This window comes from Haematobia irritans, chromosome 2 (genome assembly GCF_050003625.1).
Source record: "Haematobia irritans isolate KBUSLIRL chromosome 2, ASM5000362v1, whole genome shotgun sequence".
In the NCBI taxonomy this organism is placed as follows: Eukaryota; Metazoa; Arthropoda; class Insecta; order Diptera; family Muscidae; genus Haematobia; species Haematobia irritans.
This window is the reverse complement of record NC_134398.1, coordinates 100,655,883-100,671,257: the sequence shown is the minus strand read 5'-3', so window position 1 is coordinate 100,671,257 and position 15,375 is coordinate 100,655,883.

Below are 15,375 nucleotides of genomic sequence, written 5' to 3'. Positions count from 1 at the left end.
AAGAGCTTCCTGCAGGATTTCCTCATATTACTTAACTCCGTAGTCCACCATGGCGGCCGATTTTTTCCCCTTGGCTTTCCTCTAGGGCAAGCAGCTTTCAGTGAAATGTTGAAGGCCTTAGTAATCCGCTCCACTGCGTGTTCGATATCTTGCACAGTGCTCATATTTGTCTCCGGCATTTCCGGTATCATCGAATTGAACGATTCCCTATACCTATTCCAATCAGCTTTCCTAACATTTGGCGGAAATATGGTCTTTGAAGTACGAACAGCCAATCTGAAACTGATGTAGCGATGATCTGAGAAGCTATGTTCCCTCAAAACTTGCCACTCAGATATCTTATCATTCAGTTCCGGAGAGGTCAACGTTACGTCCAAAACCTCTTGTCTGTTCCTGGTGACGAAGGGTTGGTGCATCTCCCTTATTGCAAACTACCAGGTTAGTACGCAAAATAAACTCTATTAGCGACTCTCCCCTTGTATTAGTATCACTACTTCCCCAAATACTATGATGTGCATTTGCATCGCATCCCATAATGAGTTTTGTCTTTGTTTTTAGTGACTCCTCAACTAAGGTCTTAACGGCACAGGGTGGCATCTCCCTATCATGTCCCATGTAGACCGAAGATACCCAATATTTGCATGTGGATATCTCTAGACTGGCTACGACAGTGTCTGCATTGCTCAATGAAGGAAGCAGAAACAAGTTTAGTTCATTTTTAGCAATTATACATGCTCGATTTATATCGGTACCGGTATTATGCAAAAGTTTGAAACCCGGAGTGTTTAATTCACAGATCTTGTTCTTATATATGTATGGTTCTTGAATAAGAACTATATCTATGTCTCCTTTCATCAGGAGAACTTTTAAGGCAGCACAAGCGGCCTTACAATGGTGAAGATTTATCTGGAGGAACCGTAGAACCATCCAAATTTTCAACAGACGATGGTCCCACCATCTCCATAGCAATAGTTCAACAGAAAAATAACAATTTAACTATTGCGGGTGTTATTAATGGCGACAAGCGTACTTTGACGTTGGATACTGGTGCATCAAAGTCTATCATTAGATCTGATTTAGTAAAAGGAAAAGTTACACCACTGATTGGAGTCAAGCTACGCACGACTACAGGGGAACCCGCAACCGTATATGGAAAGGTCACCGTAAAATTAACTATTGCTAACAAATCCGTTACTTATGATTTCATTGTGGCCGATATAGTAGACGAAGTTATAATTGGAGCGGATTTCATGATTGCTTTTGGTCTCAATTTGGATATGAAGCGTCGTGTAATGACATGGTGCGATGCCGAAATAACGGTAAACGTGGGATACGACGGGAATACACCTGTCAGACGTTTGACAACGAGCCAGTCAGAGTCTATACCACCGAATGCCGAAGCAATTATATGGGTTTCTATGAATGGAGATTGTGAAGTCGGCCAATTGTGGGTTGTTGAACCAGCAGGAAACAAAAGCAACAACATCTTGATAGCAAATGCCCTGGTAACAACGAACGAAGAGAGACTAATTCCAGTTCGTGTCTTGAACTTGTCTGACAATCATGAGCAAATTGTAAAATTTTCTGATATTGGAAAATGTACACCAGCCGAGGCAATAGTCAATTTGGAAGGCAACTCATCAAAGACACATGGAGCAGTGAGAAAACATCTAGAAGGGTATTTCGAGGCTTGGACACGTCATCTATCGCCGTCAGAGAAAAATAAAACCAAGCAATTGTTGTGGAAAAACGCCTCTGCTTTTGCTTCTGAAAAGGGAAATTAAGGAAGATCATCTGTAGTGAAACATGAAATTAAAACCGCAGAAGAAAGGCCATAAAACAGGCACCACGAAGTGTTCCCCTGGCAAAAAGAGACGAAGTTCAAAAGCTCATAAAGGAAATGGCGGAGAGTGGAGTGAGCGAGCCATCATCAAGTCCTTGGTGTTCCCCAGTTGTGCTGGTCAAAAGAAAGATGGAAGTACCCGATTCTGCGTGGACTACAGAAAACTGAATGATGTCACCAAAAAGGACAGTTATCCGCTTCCACGCATTGATGACACGTTGGACACACTAGCCGGAACAACATGGTTTTCTACGCTTGATTTGCAGAGTGGATATTGGCAAGTAGAGATCGCCGAGAAAGACAAGGAAAAGACGACTTTTGGCGTTAATGGCGGTCTCTGGCAATTCAATGTAATGCCATTCGGGCTCTGCAACGCTCCGGCTACCTTCGAAAGATTGATGGAGCGGGTACTGAAGGGGTTGCACTGGAAGTCGTGCTTGATATACTTGGACGACATTATAGTGATGGGCAAAACATTTGACGAGCACCTTAAGAACTTGAAAGACGTTATCCAGCAATTGTCAGCCGCTGGTCTATGCCTTAACGCAAAGAAATGCTCCCTTTTCCAGCGGGAAGTTAAATACCTGGGTCATCATGTGACTGCAGAGGGCATATCCACCGATGAAGACAAAATCCAAGCTGTCAGAGATTGGCCACGACCCCGAAATCTCCACGAATTAAGAAGTTTCCTTGGGTTATGTACATATTACCGACGATTCGTCCCAAACTTCGCCAGCATCGCGCTAGTCTCCATAAATTGACGCAAAAAAGGTCAGAAGTTCCAGTGGAGCGACGAACAGGAGGATTCATTCCAACATTTAAAAGAAATTTTATGTTCAGCTCCTGTTCTAGCGTATCCTATTCCGGGCGAAAAATTTGTTTTGGATACAGATGCTAGCGCGCATGGTTATGGAGGTGTGCTATCCCAACAGATAGACGGCAAGGAGAAGGTCATCGGATATTTCAGCCGAACGTTGTCCAAGCCCGAAAAGAACTACTGTGTAACGCGACGAGAGCTGCTAGCCGTCATAGAGAGTGTAAAACATTATCATAAATATTTGTATGGACAACACTTCTTGCTCAGGACTGATCACTCAGCTCTACGATGGTTGCTCCAATTCAAGAATCCGGAAGCTCAACTGGCACGTTGGATCGAGAGGCTCCAAAGCTATGATTTCAATATCGAGCATAGAAAAGGTGGAAAACACGGTAACGCTGACGCTTTGTCACGTCGACCTTGCATTATAGAATGCAAGCACTGCTCGAAAGCTGAACATAAGGAGGATATTGTTGATATTCGGCTGTTACACATCGAATCTGGAGTGACTGGCCAACAGAACAGCGTAAAGATCCCATTTTGAACAAAATTATTTCGGCAAAGGAAGAGAACAAGAAGCCCAGTAAGAAAGACATCGCAGCCGAAAGTCCACTTATGAAATCATACTGGGCTCAATGGGATAGTTTAGTTCTAGTCAATGGATCCCTGCAACGTAAATGGGAAAGCGAAGATGGCAAGAGCAGCCGAAATTTGATCATCGTTCCAGATTCCAAAATAAGAGACGTTTTGGCGGAGTTCCATAATGGTCCAGTGGAGGTCATCTGGGAATAACCAAAACCGCCGATAAAGTGAAGCAACGATTCTACTGGGTTGGATGCCCAGAAATCAATTGCTGAATGGGTAGCCAATTGCGAGAAGTGCATGAAGGCGAAAGGTCCAACAAGGAAAAGTCGAGGTCCTATGCAAGAATATAGACCAGGAGCCCCGTTTGAAAGAATAGCAATGGACGTGGCAGGCCCTTTCCCAGTAAGTGATTCTGGAAACCGTATGTCCTTGTGGTCATGGATTACTTCAGCAAATGGCCGGAGGTGTATGCAATTCCAAACCAAGAGGCAAAAACGATTGTGGATGTTGTCAACAAAAACTGGATATGTCGCTACGGTGTGCCGTCCGAGATTCACTCAGACCAGGGAAGAAATTTTGAATCGGCCATATTCAAAGAGATGTGTGAATCCTGTAACAACCCCCTTGGCGGATATGGTACGGAGATGTTAGTGCACAGCTAAGCTCGTCGGATGGGGTGGTTCTTTTCCGCTTTTGGGTCGTACATTTAATGTTTTTTTGCTGTACCATATTGTTTTATCTGACGAGAGATTGGAACTCACAAATATAATTAGGGACATGTAAATAGCAATACGCTTTCACAGCCCTGACTATACTTGTGTATGATGGTATATGTAATATTTATGTATGTATATCACCTGGTCCAGAGGCGGTGCGTCGTATTTGACATAAATTATTACTGGAACGGGTGAACAAAGTTAATGCTTTCAAAATTCATCCAACATTGTTCGAATCCTGAGGACATGATCTAGTTGTCCCTCATGGCTGCCCTCCCCATATGACATTCCTAGTACTATTCGTGTAAATAATATTTATTTAAATCTCGAGATATTAATTTATATATGTTTTCGAACAATAATATTTTTCTTAGTTTTTCTTGTACTTTTGTATATATATATATATATATATATATATATATATATATATATATATATATATATATATATATATATATATATATATATATATATATATATATATAATATATATATATATATATATATATATATATATATATATATATATATATATATATATATATATATATATATATATATATATATATATATATATATATATATATATATATATATATATATACTTTTGTTCTTGGCATGAATTCGCTAACTGTTTTATACAGTACTACACAAAAAAATGGGGTTCATCAAAAGCCGGACTAAAAAAACTTAACGGCTTCACAAAAAAATGGGGTTCATCAAAAGCCGGACTAAAAAAACTTAACGCCTTCACAAAAAATGGGTTCAACTAAAAAACCAAAATCGAAGGATAAAGGATTTGGTATCAGGGAAGGTTAAAAATTCGCTTAAAAACAAAGACGATGATGATCAATTCAATACAACAGAAAAATTTGTATATAACCAAAAATTAATACTCTTTCTTTCCTCTAACACTTTTTTCACACATTTCGGATTGATCAAGATGTTTTTTTTTTTTGGCCAAGATTGCCTTACAATTCATGATATTAATGCCATCAAGAACAATGGTATTTTATAGATTGCAATATACGAAAACATCGATTTACGTCACTTCACCCGAAACGCCTGAGAAAACTCGGGGCACTTTAATTACATGTTGTTTGACGCCAAAATGTATCAATTAAACACATTAATTATTAGACACATTAATCATTAAACAACAAATAAAAAGGAAATAAATATAGTATTTGTTTTATTATTGAAATTGATCAATTAATCTCAATAGCTATACAGAAAAATTATTATTGACTAGAACATGTAATTCCGGTACCATGAGCTTGTTTCTGTTCCAATAAAAAACTCAATTTGTCTTACCCCTTTTTTTAATTCCGATAAAACAAAGAAATGAATTGTATTTGGAACAATATGCAAAAATTTTACAACTCAATTGTACATATTGTTCAATTATACTCAAAAATTTATAATTTTGTTCTATATATTTATCTTGTCCACACTCTAATTCTTTCTTTCCGATGTTCACTCTCTTGTGTCTGAATCGTAAAAGAAGCTCTCCCCGCTATGAACGCATGGTCCACCTGTCATTGTTCCTTTCGTATGTCAGAAATTTCCCAAAAAAATACAACTCTGCTTCACCGAGGCGAATTGGTGTTTCTTTTTGCTGGAGTATTGTCATTCTATGACAAGTCGTACAATAGTAAACATAAACAAATAGCCGCCAAACCCAAAGGAAATTTATAATAAAAATAATTTGAAATGTTTTGGCTGGGGATGACCGTCACAAAGCCAGCACTTTTCATGTAACCAGTGGAGTGCAAAAGTGTTGGGCAAACAAAAATATGAAATAACCAAGTTACCTGTGGCTTGTTTTCCTCTTGTAATGTTGATGTTTAGCTTGTCCGTATGTCGGTGGTGTGTGTTTAATTTTTGTTTGTCAACAACCCAAAGGAAAACATTCGTTGTTGTAGCCAAAAAAAGGTAAACAAGGAAATCAAGAATTTATAATCACAATAATTTATATTTTGTTTTTCCTTTCCAGTTTTTTTGTTGTTTGTTGTACATTTTGCCAGTAAATTTTCTTCAATTTGTTCGGATACACCAAATACATTGACGGCAATTTTCAAAAGTGACCCTTATGCTTAAGACAAAAAAAATGCCAGCAGTTTGAAATGGAATGTGAATTTTGGTAACATGCAAGAAAAAGGATATGCCACAAGATGTACTGGCAATTTATGAGTGCATGAAAATATTTTATGACTGCGACACAGGTTGGATGAAATGTAAAATTAATTCTGCTAATGTCATATATGAGAGTTGTTTCGATGTAAAGGGCAAATCTGGGAAAACACGACGATGAAGATAAGTATTTCAAAACAAAATTCATGCAAATAAGAATTTAATTGTCATTTTGTCTTCTTTTCACAGGTATATGAAATTCTACTTCTCTAATTTTGAATTTTCTTTCCTTCCCATGTTCTCTTTTTTTTGATGCAGTTAATATTGGTACCTCAGTGCAATAACACAATTTCAATGCGAAAAAAACTATGGTCAAATGGGAAACTGTAAATATAGCAATAATGTGTCTCTAGGCATCTTTATGTAAGACGGGAATGCCTATGTCCAATCAATTATGTATGTGGATATGTGTGTGCATCTGTAATTTGCTGTACAAATTTCTTTTAATGAATGATGGGCAATAATTATTGTTATACCTGAAGGCTGATTGTAAATGTGGAGTTGGTTTTTTTGTCGAATACAAGCGGATGAATTTGGTTATGATGTGTGGCAGCAAAATGCACAATATTTGTTGAGTACCTGTTGCTTGATGAGTCGATGTGAAAATGTAAACGTGGGAAAAATGGATTTACACATTCTCAGTGGTCACAAATTGAAATTTCATTTACACCTGGCAAAAATTGTCTACCAATCTGAAATTGTTATAAACAAAAAGATTTCCAAAAGATAAGTTTGAAAATGAAATATCTATGCCAATAATATACTAATCTTTTTCCTCTTTTTCTTCCCTACAGGTTTTTTTATATTTCCCAAAATTCTAATATTCTGTTTTTCTTTTTACAGGTACAAAGACTGGGATATATTTTGGATAACCTATTGATTAATTATATCGGCAACAATTGATTCTTAAATGGTGAGAATGTAGAACATATTTGACTTTATATAGGTAAATGTTTATTTCAATATTTTAAGTGTTGTGCATGAATCACTCCAATTAGTTTGCCCTTGAGGGTTTCGCATTCATACTGGCTGTTTCCTATCGCTTTTCGTATCCTACATTTTAACCAAGGCTTGCACAACTTGGCATTTATGCTTTTAGCAAAATTGCTTTGGGTGAAATTTTTCCGATATACTTCTTGCCCCGGTTTAAAAACGACAATTCGGCTCCTTTTATTATATGTCCTTGTATTTCGAATATAAGCCTCGTGCATTTTCTCACTCATTTGTCTATGTATTAATTGCATCCGTGGAGCTTGAGGAAGAATCTCAATTTCGCCATCCTCTATTGCTCCCAATTTTCCTAGAATTTTATATGCATCAGCATGGGTTATCATATTGTATCCCATAAGAGCAAAATAGGGTGTAGTGCCGGTGGATGAATGGACTGTTGTTCTTAGAGAACACTCAATCTTAGACAGGTTTTCATCCCACCTAGATTGGTCCGTGTCTATGAAACTCCTTATGCTGCTTAAAATTGACTGATTCACTCGCTCACTTGCATTAGCTTGTGGTGAGTGAATAGCCGTTTTCACGTGATAAACGCCAAAGGTTTTTAACATGCTCTGAAAAGACTCTGAGGTAAATTGTTTACCATTGTCTGAGTGAATAATTTCTGGTACGCCAAATTTATGAAATATTTCTTCCACTAAAAATTTGGTGACCAGAGTTGTTGTTGCTTTATGCATTGCCTTCAGTAGGACAAATTTAGTTTTGTGATCTAGCACAATGAATATAAATGTCTTACCTTGTCTCGTGCGGGGATATGGCCCTAAAAAATCTATGTAGATCTTTTGGAATGGTCTGTGTGTGACTACCTCTTTGCCCATTGGTGGTCGCAATGTTTGTTTTGGGTGTTTCGATTCTTTGCAGGTATCACAATTTTTCACATATTCTTTGATTTGTGTGACCATGGATGGCCAATAGAAATATTCCCTTACATTGTAGAGTGTTTTTGCCACCCCTCCATGTATTGTGTTTTCATTATGGGATTTTCTTACTATTTCATTGGTCAATCCCTCAGGTAACCATATCCTCCAGCAGTCCTCTTCTGACTCAACATCATCCCTATTAAATCTGACTCGCCGATAAACAATTCCCTCACGCACCTTCAGATCAGGTAAAACTTTCTGGTTTTCCTGTATCGTGTCAATCAAATCTAAATACTTCTGTTGTTTGAATTCGTCTGAATCGAAATCTATTATACCTGTGTGTCCAGTAGATATTTCCTCCATGTCCAGCCTTGATAGCATATCTGGCACAATATTCTTAGTACCTTTTCGATGTTCAATTTTGAACGTATACCGTTGTAATTTTAAACTCCACCTTGCGAGGCGTCCGCTTAAGTCATTTTGCCTCATCAACCATTGAAGGCTGGAGTGGTCAGTTAAAACGGTAAAGTCCATTAGTTCGACGTACTGTCGAAATCGCTCAATAGCCAGGATTACTGCCAAACATTCTTTTTCAGTTGTAGAATAATTTCTCTGTGCTGAATTCAATTTCCTTGAGAAATACTCTATTGGATGCTCCTCGTCATTGCTGTCTTTTTGGAAAAGTACAGCGCCAACTCCGACGTTGGAGGCATCGCACTGAATAAAGAATGGCTTAGAAAAATCGGGGCTAACAAGGACGGGACTGGATACTAGATGGCGTTTCAATTTATTGAAAGATTCAACTGCTTCTGGTGTCATTAAAAATTTGCTAGATTTCTTTAGCGTATCTGTCAGTGGCGCTGTTAAAGTAGAAAATTCCTGGATGAAACGCCTGTACCATCCTACGGTACCAAGAAATTTTCTGACATCTTTTGCGCTCTTAGGCGGTTTAATATTCATGATCGCTTCGATTTTTGATGCATCAGGCATTATTTTTCCTCCACCGACAATATACCCGAGGTACTTTAATTCGGTGTAGCAAAATTTGGACTTTTCCATGTTGATGGTTAGGCCTGCATTAGTCAACTTTTTTCCGACAATGTCCAATAGCACCATGTGAATTTCGAATGTGGGTGACACTACAAGTAGATCATCCAGATACACGAAAATTCGGTCTCTCAACTCTGGAGGGATTACCTTGTCCATTAAGCGGCACATACGTTGAGCAGCATTGTACAGTCCAAAGGGCATTACCTTAAATTGGTAATGTGGTCTTCCTTGGACTGTAAATGCTGTCAACGGCCTGCTTGATTCCTCCAGAGGAATTTGCCAGAATGCATCTTTCAGATCTATTGCAGATATGTAGTGAGTGTCACCCAATCGTGCCAGTAGACCGTCTATGTTTGGGAGAGGATAGGCGTCCTTTCTAGTTACCTTATTCAACTCTCGTGCATCCAAACATAATCTGTTCTTATTCGGTTTCATGACTAGCGTGACACGATTATTCCATTCGGCATTAGTAGCTATTTCGATAACGTCCAGTTCGATCATTCTATCCAATTCTGCGTACATTAAATTTTGTACCGCAGGACTTACTGGGTAATATCGCATCTTCTTCGCCGTTGCATTGCCAACATCAATCACGTGTCTCTCTACGTGTGTTCTGCCTAGTCCAAACTTTGTGTAACAATGGAATGATTGTTTCACTTGTTCCAGCCTAGCGATCTGTTCCGCTGTCAGAATATGTCGTTTAGGATCAACAATTTCAATTTCCTCAACTGCATTATCGACACAAATTCGCACACCTAATTTTGACCAGCAATCATAGCCTAAAATCAATTTCTGTTTGAGATTTGGAACTAGGTAGAATGTTATATTTTCTACATTAGAACCATATTTCACATCCAAATTAACTTTACCTACTATTGCATGCTTCCTTCCGTCAGCAGTATTAATGGCTGATTTAAAATCAACTATATTGGCATTCATTTCCCCAACAATCCCAAGGCAATCTTTCCCCAAACAACTTATTGACGCACCACTATCCATCAATCCCCTTAATTCAATCCCATTTATTGTTACATCCATGTAAGGTCGTATATCATTACCTGCCTGAATACATGATGATGCTATCTCACATCTTTCCCTCTTCCTACGAGCATATCTCATTCTTGCCTTTGTAACATTTTTGCTCAGAGCAGGTATGAAATCTTTAAAAATCTCTTTCCTTTTTCTCTCATAATTCTCGAGCCTCTGTTCATAAGGAATTATTTTCCTCAAAAGTCTATTTCCATTTTCGACCTGAGGTGTTTCGAAAATCTGACTCCGGCCATTCTGCTCATTTGCTTTATCATGATTCTTGTTTTGTCATGATTCTTGTTTTTCAATTCCTCGACCTCCAAATTGTCTTCGCCCATAGAAGACTCATTATATTCGAGCTCACTGACTCGTCTGTAATTCTGGTATTGTTGTTGTTGACGATATGAACTTCTCTTAGCGAGATTTCGTTCTGCTCTTTTACATTCCTCTAAAAGAACATCGATAGTATCGATTTCTTTTGGGTAGATAAGCTGAACTAAACCTTCTCTTAAATTATCTTTAATCATACGTACTATTTCATATTCAGGAATCGGAATACGCATTTGATTTTTCAATTTCACAATCTCCGATATGTAGGAATCGGCTGATTCATTATGTTGTTGACGTCTGTCCATAATACGTCTTTGTATTTCAAAATCACTTTCAAAAGTTCTAAATTTCTTTATAAAGTGATATTTTAAGTGATCCCACTGGCAATAGGGATTCTGTTGACGGAATTCCCAAATCCAGTCATGGGCTCTACCTATGAGAAGGTGATGGAATCCTTTCACAAATACATCCCAGGGGCAGTTATAGTCCAATCTAAGCGCCTCGGCGCGAAATACAAAATCCTCAACACTGACGGATTTAGAAGATCCATCGTATTTCAACCCCCACTTCTGTAATTGAAGAGGTGTTATGGGCTTGTATCCCAAAGCAAGATTTTGGTTGACATACTGCGTATGTGGCATATTGTAATGGTCAGGAGGATAATGTTGTTGCTGGCTGTGGGGAGATTGGTGGTTATATGGCTGTCGTGTTTCAAAATAAGAATTGTTACGGAATGATCGTTGTTGGTCTGTGTGGAACTGTTGTCCGTATTGATGTGCCTGGTTTGTCGAAATTGGTTGGTTTAAATTATTTTGGTCCGGTCTATTGTTGCCATCATTGTGGTTATTGTCAAACGAATTTTGTCTATGGGAATCCATCGAGTTCCTTATAGCCTCAGGAATCATAACGGCTAAATTGTCCTGTATGCTTCTCATTATGGTTACCTGTGCGGCTCCCGAGGCTTCTATATAATTTCGTAGGTTTTGTCGTTCAGAATTTAATTGATTCATTGAATCATTATTCTCTGGTAAGGTTGGTAATCTAGAGTTTTGTTGAGGCATGCTCAAAAATTGTCTACGAATTTCCTGCGCAGCCAAACTGTTATACTCAGGAGTCGTCATGGAATGAGTAGTTTCTGGGGATGAAGTTGTCTGTGGTCCACGACCCCCAGGTACGTTCAAAGACATCAAGTTGGGTATAGCGTTATTTGAAAACACAGTACGATTTGCCGATGCGGCAGATGGATGTGAACTGTTCGATGTGTTGTTAATAGTACTTTCCGTTCTACCTGAATTAGTCAAATTTTGTCCAGAATTATCGAATGGTGGCATATTTAGGTTATTCCTTCTAGCAGCCAAACGGCTCGAGGTTCTAGATGGAACAGTTGGATTCGCCATTCTGAATCGGGATCTATCCCAAGGAACTATAACGACGGTCGTATTTCGGTTGATTGTTTAAAGTTCAGTCAAATGCATACATTTCCGTACAAATTTTTCGAAATTTTCCCTAAATGTTTTTACCGTAGGTATAGAACAAATATAAAGAGTTGTATATCAGTGTAATTCTAAATTGAAACAAAAGGGCTAACGGAAATTCAAACGAGAATTGATTTGGATTGATTTGAGAATAGTAATTTAATAACAAAGCACAATATACACATTTAAATACAATTTGTTAGTTAATATATTGTTTTAAATTTTTGTTTTAGTTAGAATTATAGCAAACATAGAAATTTTTGTTAGTTTTTAGACACATAAACATTACATATAACTACTATTATTTATTTATTTCTTTTTTTTCTCTTTTCAGATTCTTTAATATCATACTATATTCGGCAGACTTTCTGTAACGGGCTCAATTGAAAAAAAAACTTTATATGGATTCGAACAGCAGTTCTATTAACATTATTTATTTTTAAAATGCTTTTTTTTATCTTTAATTATAAAAAATATTAATCCTAAATAATTTAGAACATTAAGATTTTCTTTTGATATTTTTTTAATAAAATACTATGAAAATTAGTTGGATGTTTCGTTTTTCTTTTATTTTGAAGGCATTATCAGTTGTTAAAAATTTGTTTCTACAAAATCGTCTTGTACAAACTTTTCAATTCTTTGTTTTTCTTGCAATTTCTACGCAAAGACAAATGATCTCCTAGCTCTATAGCCTAATGTATCATGCTCTTTTTGAAAGAAATACAAATAAAAAAGAGAATTAAGTTATGTCGTATTTATTGTTTGATATTTTTTTACAACGAATGCAACACAGGCATGGCAATTCGTTTGCCTTCCGGGACACCGTATAGGAAAAAAAAAATCTTGCAATAAATTATGGGCTATTTATACTAAAATTTTAATTGTTCAAATGTTGGGCGATGAAAAAAACTGGATGACTATACATAAAACAAATTAAATCTTCCCATTTTACTGGGCGTCAAAAATTGTAACTGTAGGTCAACCGAAAAAAAATCGCCCCATGTTGCCGGGCGCCAAAATGTAACAACCCCCTTGGCGGATATGGTACGGAGATGTTAGTGCACAGCTAAGCTCGTCGGATGGGGTGGTTCTTTTCCGCTTTTGGGTCGTACATTTAATGTTTTTTTGCTGTACCATATTGTTTTATCTGACCAGAGATGGGAACTCACAAATATAATTAGGGACATGTAAATAGCAATTACGCTTTCACAGCCCTGACTATACTTGTGTATGATGGTATATGTAATATTTATGTATGTATATCAGCTGGTCCAGAGGCGGTGCGTCGTATTTGACATAAATTATTACTGGAACGGGTGAACAAAGTTAATGCTTTCAAAATTCATCCAACATTGTTCGAATCCTGAGGAACATGATCTAGTTGTCCCTCATGGCTGCCCTCCCCATATGACATTAACTGTCATCCTTGGCATCTTCGTCGCCGATTAATACTTGAGAATGCCCCTAAACTGTAACGCTTTTTCAAATTAAGTGACCGTTACATTTTTCTGCCTTTTTTAAATTACTCAACATATTTTAGTTTTCTTTTTTTTTTTTAATTTCACATTATAATATTCATGTTTTTATTGAAAACAATATTTATAAATTATTTTTCCTTTTTTTACTAATTACTAAATATAAATTTTAATACAATTACTAAATTCCTAGTAATATTCGTGTAAATAATATTTATTTAAATCTCGAGATATTAATTTATATATGTTTTCGAACAATAATATTTTTCTTGTACTTATATATATATATATATATATATATATATATATATATATATATATATATATATATATATATATATATATATATATATATATATATATATATATATATATATATATATATATATATATATATATATATATATATATATATATATATATATATATATATATATATATATATATATATATATATATATATATATATATATATATATATATATATATATATATATATATATATATATATATATATATATATATATATATATATATATATATATATATATATATATATATATATATATATATATATATATATATATATATATGTATATATATATATATATATATATATATATATATATATATATATATATATATATATAAATATATATATATATATATATATATATATATATATATATATATATATATATATATATATATAATATATATATATATAATATATATATATATATATATATATATATATATATATATATATATATATATATATATATATATATATATATTTATACTGTTGTTGCTATTTTAAACCAAGTCGTACAATAGTAAACATAAACAAATAGCCGCCAAACCCAAAGGAAATTTATAATAAAAATAATTTGAAATGTTTTGGCTGGGTATGACCGTCACAATCCCTTGGTATCAAGAAAACGAGGACTACACCATTACATCCACAATCCGATGGCATGGTAGAAAGGTTTAATCGCACTCTGGAAGAACATCTTCGAAAAGTAGTGGACAACGGCCAGAGGGACTGGGACGAGCATATACCAAAGTTTTTGCTGTCGTATAGATCTGCCATTCATGATTCCACCTCTCGAACACCGGCCAATGTTCTATTCGGAACTGAGTTGAAGTTGCCTGGAGATCTGATATTCGGTGCTAAACCTAATGAGCTCGCCATGGAAGAAAACAGAAACGACATCCCAAACACTTTCGTTGAAGTTCACGAATCAGTGCGCAACAAAATAAAAATGGTCAGCAACAAAATGAAGGCGAGATACGATCGTGCTGTAAATACTATGGGCTTCCAAGAAGAAGAATTGGTTCTGCTATTTAACCCGCAACGAAAGAAAGGATTGTGTCCTAAACTGCAAACACAGTGGGAAGGCCCATACAAAGTCATCAAGAAGATCAATGATGTTGTATACCGGATTCAGAAGGACGACAGCCCTAGATCAAAGATGAAAGTTGTACATCTGGAACGATTGGCTCCTTACGGAACAGGTTCTGTGCCTGTTCGGGACGAACAGGCTTAAGCGGGAGGCAGTGTTACGAATTTGATAATTATAGATATAAGTTTATTTAAATTAGTTTCCGTTCGTTTAAAATTTCAAATTGTAACGATAAAATTTCGCTATCACTTGTTGGAATTATCTATTCATTTTCTAGTATTTTCCTGAATTTCTTTTATGTTCTTTTGTTTGCTTATCGAAATGTTAGTTCTTACTCTCTCATAGAATAGCAACCCCTTTGCTTTGTTATTTTGCACTCTCATTTCATTTCATCTCATTGTCTATTGTCATTATTGTTGTTTGTGTAGTAATGCGAGCATATATCTATGTGAGTGTGTATGTGTTTGGCAGCCACCAGGTGAACAACTTAATGGTCGTAGATCCTTCTAGCATTGTCTAAGAATGTTCTGGCGTTGCCAGAATATTGTAGTACTACCAGAATGTTCTCGTATTGCCACACCGTCATAT